The sequence below is a fragment of the Mirounga angustirostris genome, unplaced genomic scaffold (genome assembly GCF_029215605.1).
Source record: "Mirounga angustirostris isolate CCGP_5_RB_7025 unplaced genomic scaffold, mMirAng1.0.hap1 SCAF_14, whole genome shotgun sequence".
Classification (NCBI taxonomy): Eukaryota; Metazoa; Chordata; class Mammalia; order Carnivora; family Phocidae; genus Mirounga; species Mirounga angustirostris.
Window position 1 is genome coordinate 77,393,105 of NW_026991722.1, and position 8,733 is coordinate 77,401,837.

Consider the following 8,733-nt stretch of genomic DNA (forward strand, 5'->3'; position numbering starts at 1 on the left):
ACAGGTGCACAAATCACCACAGCACCAGGTATAAAGCGCCAGATGTAAGATACCAAATGCCATGGGAAATCCGGGAAGAGAGCTGTTTTCAGTTAGGTAGTAACTTTCTGGAGGACTTCATGGAGGAGGGAGGTTCTGAGCCAGGCAGGCAGAACATGCAGGACCGGGGGAGTGTGCCAAAGAAGAGAGGCTGGGAACCCAGCAGACTGGATGGGGCTGCCTTCCTTCCTCCTGTTCCAGATTCCTCCCTTCTTCTCTCTTTCTGGTTTTCCCCCTCTCCCTCCCTCTCCCCTTCACTCTCCCCTCCCTCCCTCCCTCCGCCTTTCCCCTTCCCTTCTCTTCTCAATACTCTTCTTCTTTCTCTTCCTTCTTCCCTGCTTCCTCCTCTCTTCTCCTCTCTGTTCTTATTCTTCTCTTCCTCCTCCTTCCTTCTCTTCTCCTTCTGCTTCTTTCTCCCTTCCTTCTCCCCTAGATTATCTCATAATTGACTGACTCACTGTATCAGGGAATCAGCCAGAGACTCAGAGCATGAATCCGGAAGACTCCCTCTGGCTCTTTTGTGTCAGACTCCACACTTGGAGTTGAAATAGAAGCTGGCTAGAAAGGGGGGGGGGCGTATTCTGTTGTAGGGGAAGCAGTGCCTTTGTCAAGGAGGACAAGCACGTAATATCCACCCCCCAGGAAAGGGCAGTGTGAGCCATGAGTCTTGCCAAACAGATTTTGGAGCAGACCCAGCCCTGTCCTCTATGACCTGTGTGACCTTCCGCACGTAGCTAGCTGTGAGTCTGTTTCTGCAAATTTTCCTCTGTAAAAGGAGAGGAAACTGGGGTTCCCTTTCTCACAGGCTGCTGTGAGAGTTAAGTGAAATAATCTATGTAATGTATTTGGCATCACTCCTGGCACATAGTAGATGCTAAAGAAAGTTCACTTCCATCTCCTTTAATTAATGAGTATATTTAAAATGGGGTCTGTGGGAGCTTTGGGGAGCTCCCAGGCTAGTGGTGGTGTGTGTGTGGGGGGAGGGGGCTGGACAGGTGCACATTCACCTACGGGAGCAAGCGTGATGGGGATGTGCGGGCAGAAGGGAAGGAAGGCGGGAGAGCCGACCTCATTCGTGAAGGGGTGAAGGTGGGCACTGTCAATCTAATTTTGCAGCAAAAGCTGCAATTTGCCCGCCCTTTTAATTATTATTTTTTATCATGGATACAAATTAAAAATAAACTGTGTGTCTCAATCACAGCGGGGATTAAAATTGTTCCCTAATTGTTATCTTTGAATCAATCTAGCTTCCATTAGCTCTGCTTCCTGAGGTATAATTGAGGTAGGTGTGTGTGTATGTGTGTGTGTGTGTGTGTGTGTCTCCTTGGTTTGTGGGGAAGGCACCTACCTCCATTTCATGCCCCGAATTGTCTCTTCCAAATTCCTGTTTCGTTTTTCCCTCCTCTTTGCTAAAGATCTTGCAGGGCAGTAGAGTTGAGGGGTCCCGAACATTGATCCCTGTCCGCATCCAACTATTCCTAAAATAGGTATCTCAAAGCCCAGCATCCTGTGTGTTGCACGGAGGTGTGTGTTTTGATTAGCCGGGGGGTGGGTGGGGCGGGAGTAGTGACCTGAAGTCCGTATGTGGGGAATGGCTAAACTCAAGTTGTTCCTGAATATGGGGATTACTAGTTGTGAACTCACAAGGGCGGCAGGGGGCGGGGGGACCCTTGTCTGGCTTGCTCACTGCTTTAGCCTCAGAACCCAGACCGGTGCCTGGCACCTGGTCAGTTCTCATTAAATATTAATTGATTTAACTCAAGCCCATCCCTAGGAGAATATACGCAGAGCGCACAGTACCTAGACACACAGTGCGTCGACAGCATATGCAGATGCTGGTAATGCTCAATAAAACACAGCTCCTGATATTTTCATCACAGATATCTAAGCTCCGATGGGCCATCCTGAGACTATTTTTCCTCCTTGAATTATATTTTAACATTCACAGTTCCTGATTTGTCATGTCTTCGCTATATGTACTTGGCATTTTACGTATATTATTACTAATACTCAGGCACTCTTAATCTGCCCGTTTTACAGATAAGTACCCAGAGGCTCAGGGAGGTGAGATCACTTGCCCCAGATCACACAGCTGCTAAGTGATGGGGCTGGGATTTGAACTCAGGTCTGCCTGACTCCTAATGCTCATGGTCTGTCTTGTCACTCTTCTTCCTTGCCTTGGGATCCACCTTATTTATTTATTTTTCCCAAGTAAGTGAAGTGAGGGTTTTGGCCCCATTTTTCAGGTGAAGACAATGAGACCCAGAGAGAAGTCTTATGACTTGCCTGGAGGTGACGGGATGTCCCATGTCACATGCATGGGGACCTCATGCTAATTTGAAAATGAATGAGGACTTTGAATCTAATAAATCAAGGGCAGAGAGACCAGAGTGGTGGCATGGTGCAATCAGTGAGATGCTTTGCCAAGACTATGCAACTAGAAAGGGGTTAAGCACCAAGTTTGGGGGACAATGGAGCATTTGTTCATTCATGCTTTGTACAAATATTTTGTGAGCACCTATGGTTCATCAAGCCTGCAGGAAGTTCCGGGATGTGGCCGGGAACAAAAAAGCCAGACTCTGCCTTTGGAAGTGTATGATCTAGCGGGGGAGATGTTAATAAGATATTCACACAGGTATAGAACTATTGACTGTGATAAACATAGGAGGGAAACCTAGAGAGATTGGAAACGAGGGGTGGGGTGTGTGTGTGCATGTATGTGCATGTTCCGGAAGGTAATATTTCAGCTGTGATTAGTAGGAGGGGTCATCTGGGTGACTAGCCTTGTAGGCAGAGGGCACAGAAAAGCTGGTGTGATGGGGATGAAAGAGCAAGGGACAGGTGTGTGGCTGAGTCTGGAAAGGTCAGCAGGGGCCAGATCCACAGGACCTTGGGTCCAGGATGTGGTGGCAGCAGGGAGCCAATGAAAACCTGCAGGTCAGGGGATGACTTGATGGGTTTTATGTGTAAAAGGTTGACCTGGCTGCTTCTCGGAAAAGAGAATGGTGGTGGGTGGGCAGAGGGCAGGTGGGGAGAGCAGAGAGGAAGCTACTGCAACAGTCCAGGTGATTAGTGACGTGGCTTGGTCTGGGGGTGCAGTGGGGGTGCAGTGGAGGCAGGGAGAAGGTGTCAGAGGTAAACCCATTGGACGTGGGGTTGAGGGAAAGGATTAAGGTTTGACTATGATTTGAAGAGGATAACTGCACACACACGTGTACTCAGACTTTTAAAGAATCTTGCAGACACTATTTTGAGTGAAAAAAAGCCAGACTCAAATGAGTACGTACTCTGTGAGTTCACTTATGTGAAGAATAGACCAAACAACTAGACGGTAACACAGAAGTCAGAATAGTGGCCGTATCAACTGGGGTGCCCCTGGGCATGGGGCTATTGACAGAGAAGAAATGCGAGCAGGGGGGCACCTGGGTGGCTCAGTCAGTTAAGTGTCTGACTTCGGCTCAGGTCATGATCTCAGAGTTCTGGGATTGAGCCTTGCGTCAAGCCCCTTGATTCGAGCCCCTTGTCAGGCTCTGCACTCAGCGGGGAGTCTGCTTCTCCCTCTCCCTCTGCCCCTCCCCCACTCTTGCGCACACATCCTCTCTCTTAAATAAATAAATAAAATCTTTAAAAAAAAAGAAATGCAAGGAGTCTTGTGGGAACTGGAAGGTTTTACATCTTGATTGGGTGGTGGTTATGTGGGTGTGTATGTTGATTAGAATTCACTGCGCTAGACACTTAACGTGAGTGTGCTTAACTGAGTGTGAGTTCTATAATAAATATAAAATAGTGACAAATGAGTGAACGTGTAGAAAATATAAATAAATGAGATTGACTATTTCTAATAGGGAAGCAGAAATGAAATGGTAAAAAAGTAAAAAAGAGCACTTAAAGAAAATGCAGAAATACAGAATCATTAGAAATACAGACAAATACAAGAAATAAAAGCTGTTTGAGGATTAAGAAACCTGATAAGAGAACACTCAGTCCAGTTCTTCTGGTGTTTTGACATCCAGAGACTCTGTTTTGAGTTGACGATGAGGGACCCGTTCTCAGCAGGGGTGCTAAAACAGACCTATTGGCCATCGAGGGGAGGCTCATCTAGAACATTGGAGCACCGGTGAACTGGGGTCAGCTTTCAGGGACATCATTTCAATTCTGGAAGTTTCTGTCTATGCACCATCAGAAGTTTGGGTGTTTGTGGTGGTCATTAGGGCTGTTTCCAAACGTGCGGTTCTCTGATTTCTGGGTACATGGCAGGAATGTGCTCCTCTGGCCACTTGAAGGAGGGTGTGGCCACGTGACTTGTTTTGGCCAATGTCACACTCATTACCCTTCTCCTGATTCCTGGTTAAAAAAAAAAAAAGATCACAGCATCACATGTAGGCTGAGTCTTTATGAACGTTTGCCTTTGCAATCAGGGAATGGTGGGTCCGGAAGGTGACTCCATCAAGCTGGGATCTCAAGTTAATACAAGGGTCAAAGCCTCCTTGCTAACCCACTGTGAGATGTGAGCTGTTGGGATTGTTTGTTACTCTGGCCTAACCCAGCCCACGCTGACACATACAACAGCTCTCCCAGTACAATGCACTTGGCTGCCAAGTGGAGGTTTGGGGTGTGGATTGCTTTGTTACCGTTTAGGAATCTACCCCAAGGAAAGAATCTGAAATGCAGACAATACCATCTATAGAAAGATTTTCATTTTATTATTCATGATTTTAAAACACCAGAAATGATCTAAATAGTTTTCAGTGGAGGTCTGGTTAGCATGGAATGCTTTTTTTTTTTTTTTTTAAACTTCTATTTATTTAAGTAATCTCTACACCCAACATGGGGCTTGAACTCACCACCCAGAGATCAAGAGTCGTGTGCTCTTCTGACGGGGCCAGCCAGGCACCCCTGGTTAGGATGGATGCTTTACAGCCACTGAATGTGAAAGAGTAAAAGATACAGAACTTTACATATGAATAAGGACTTGTAAAAATGTATATACACACACAGGCAAAATACAGGCTTGCAACGCAATAAATAGTGACTAATGATTCACTCTAGAGAATGGGATTGGAAATATTTTTTTGTGCTTTTCTGTACTTAGAATCAATAAAATATATCACTACAAATTCAAAAATATTGTTTAAGAAGAGATGAAATAAGACAAAGTAAGTTTTACATAAAGACTTTTTTTTTATGTGAAGTGAAGAAAGCAGGGTCCAAGATTGTATAAGAATAAGGTAAAACTCGGATATGTCTACAGGGGAAAAAAAAGACTGGAAGGAAATATACTAAAAGGTTAATACCTGGCTTCTCTGGGTAGTGTGATTTAGAAAGCTTTCTAGGAATTTCCTCCCCTCCCCCACTCCCCCGGATTTTCCCATTTTCTATAATGACCATGAATTGGTTTTGTAATAAGAAACGTATTACTTTAAGAACCAGTGCCAATTCTGATATCTTGATACATCGTGAAATGCCTCTTATACTCCCTCCCTATCTCCCTCCCTCCCTCCCTCCTGTCTCTCCCTCCCTCCCTCCTGTCTGTCTCTCCCTCTTTCTCTCCCTCTCTCCCTTCCTCCCTCCCTCCCTCTCTCTCTTCTCTCCCCTCATCTATTTTATTACCATATAAACTTGCTTTTGTCATAATTGAGCGGGTCTAAATGGAATCCTGATTTTTAGTGGCACTGTCTTGACTTGGTTCTGAAAAAAAAAATGGTGCCATCCTCCCTGAAATAGATCGTTAATGCGAACCACATTGTTTTCACTCAAAAAGACAGAATTCATAACAACACAGACACACAAACCCGGTTTAACACTGAGCACGGTCACCGACGCAGCAGTAATAACGCATATGCACATTGTAGGAATTGGCCAGAGCCAAGCGCTCTTTCTTTGGAACATTTCTTTCAAAGATGCCAATTTTTCTCAAAGACGCGCCCATATGGGTGCGCTTCCTAGGCCAGGAGAGTTAGTGGAAGACAGTGGGCATCTCCTTGGGTGCCTTTGCTGGCCCAGCGAGGGAGGGAACTTCAGGCACTGGGAAGGTGACCAGCTTTCTCTCTCCCCTCACTTGGCAAATCCCTGGGCTTCCTTGGGTCACAGAACCTTCCACACACTTACTCCAGCTTGTGGCCGCGTCTTTCTCGTGTGCTCATTTGTCCAATACCTGCCCCTCTCACCAGACGGTGACCTCCAGCAGGATGTGGATTTTTGTCTGGTGTGCTCGCTGCTGTGTCCCCAGAGCCTAGGACAGTGCCTGGCACACGGTGGATACCTAATGTTTGTTGAATGAGTAAACAAATACATGAAAGATACTCCTGTGATCTGGACTAGTCCGCCCCCTCCCCCATGGTGGAAAGAGGACCCCAGAGTTCCAGTGCCTCTTCCTTTGCTTAATTGGTCTCTGTGACCCAGAGCTGCATTATGACTTTCATCCATTAAAAAAAAAAATTAAAATTACATTTTCTGATTGTGTTGGTATAAAGACAAATATAATCCGGGCTGGATTTTTAACTCCACACACATTATTATTACATTCATTTTTCCTTTTGATCTTAAGAGAAATTAACATGAAAAATTTTTGTGGCCCCCCAAGAACTGTTTATGCCGTGTGCTGACCTCGTCCCTGGTCATTCATTCATTCTCCCATGTATCCATTTATTCCTTCATTCAGCAAGAACCCCCAGAGCAGCTTCTCACGCCAAGACCTGAACCAGGCCCTGGGGTCCCATGGTGGGCAGAAGCAGCCACTGTCCCTACCTTCACATGGCTGATACTCTAGTGGGGAAGACAGATGTTGATCAAATGCACCAAGAAATAAATGTGTATTTACCCAGTTACAAGGTCTTGTGAGAGCCCCAAACAAGGAAATGTGAGGTGTTCTGGAAAGAAGGTGGCTCAGTTAGGGCTAGCTCCCCCCAGTCTGAGCTGCAAGTTAGCTCTGCCAAGAGGGTAGGAAGCATTCCAGGCAGAGGTTCTGTAAGAGCAAAGGTCCTGGGGCAGGATCTCTGAGCAACTATTGCGAGACCAGGGGTTCTGGGGAGAAGGAGGGCTGAGGGCAGGAACCTCAACTAGGAAGCCTCAACTGTCCCTCAGGACTCTTGCCTCCTCACCCCTGGTTCTCGTTTTCCCACCCACCCCATCCCAGTCCCACGAGGGTTGCAGCCTAGGCCTCTGGCTCTGGGCACAGAGCAGGAATCAGGGAGGGCTGGTTTGATTAGATCACTGTCAGCCAGGGACAGGAGGTTAATTGCTACTCTTTTAGTGAGTCTGGCTTGGCCCAGTGGCTGTGCTCATGTCTGTGTGCGCCTGCGTGCGTGCGTGCATGCATGTGTGTGTGTGTGTGTGTGCATACGGGTGTAGGGGAGTCTGGCCTCAGGCTGCGGGGGAGGCTGCAGGGGCAGGGGTGGGTTGCCCAAGATTTCTCTGCAAGTTCTGAGCCTTGTCTTGTCTGGTGTGCAGCAAAGAGGAGTACTTAACAAGCATTAAGGGACACAAATAATTCCCCTTTTCTCCTCTCCGCCTATTCTTCCCTCTCTCTCTTCTTGTAAATCCCGCTCCTTGCATGTGAATAGCCGAATGGCTTCATCTGGGACCTTTAATCAGATCCCTGGTAGGCACTAGGAGGGCAAAGTGCCGGAGGGATTACCTTTTATTTTAGGGTTTTTCTCCCCTGGTTTTGCCATCCCCCCCTCCCCTCCCCCCCGGCCGTGTTTTCCTCCTTGGCATTTGTTCTCGGCAGAAGTAAGTAAGGAAGGCTTAAGGGGCGGGGGAGGGGGGCTTACAAACTTAAGGGGATCGGGCCCTATTCAGCGGGGCTTGTCCACAGTCTTTCTGCTTTTGTTCCGGGGCCATTCTTCAGCTGATTTCTTCACTCCAGTAAAAGCACTTTAATTCCCTTTTAGATACGGAGAATCCGTCCTCTTCCCCTCGCTAACCCCCCCCCACCCCACACACCCCATTTCACTTTCTCAGACCTTTCATGTTGCGTCCTCGGCCGCCCCAACAAAGACCTAACATCCTCGCCAACTATTTCTTTCACCATCAAGTGAGGCTGCAGAGACCCTGGGGGAGGGGGAGGGGGTGGGGAGAGGCGGGGGAAGGAGGAGGGGGAGACTGGGCTCCTCCGGGACTAGACACCACCACACACACACCCCCACCCCGCCGCCCCGACCCCCAAGCCGGGCCTGGCGGGGGGAGCCCTGGCTTCCGATGGCACCCTGGCCCCCCCCTGTGGCGGCGTCTCGGGTGGCAGGGACAGGCGTGGGTGCCCGCACGTGTGTTGGGGCATGAGAGTGTGTGCGAGCGCGTGTCTCTGTGAGCGTGACAGGGTCAATGGAGACATCTGAGGCCTGGCATGGGCTTGGTCAGCGTTTCTGAAAGCAGCCCGAGGCTTCCCGGAGAGACTCCACTCAGGGGGAGGACACCAAGCGTCCCGCCTCCCTTGGAAACCCCGAAAATCCCTGAGACCTCTCCGGGTCTCATCCGTCCTATCTCATCCCAGCCCATCCCCGCAGAGCAGCCCAGCAGAGGCAGAGCCTGGGCCCTTGCTGGAGCTTTTCAGCTTCCCCGAAAATGTGGGGAGACCTGGAAGAAAATGGGAGGCTGCAAGATAAAGAAAGGAAACTCCCAATTCAAAGTGAACGGAAGCAGAATTTTAAGTGTGCTCAGTGTATTTAGGTCACCTGTGTTAATTGCTCAATTGGA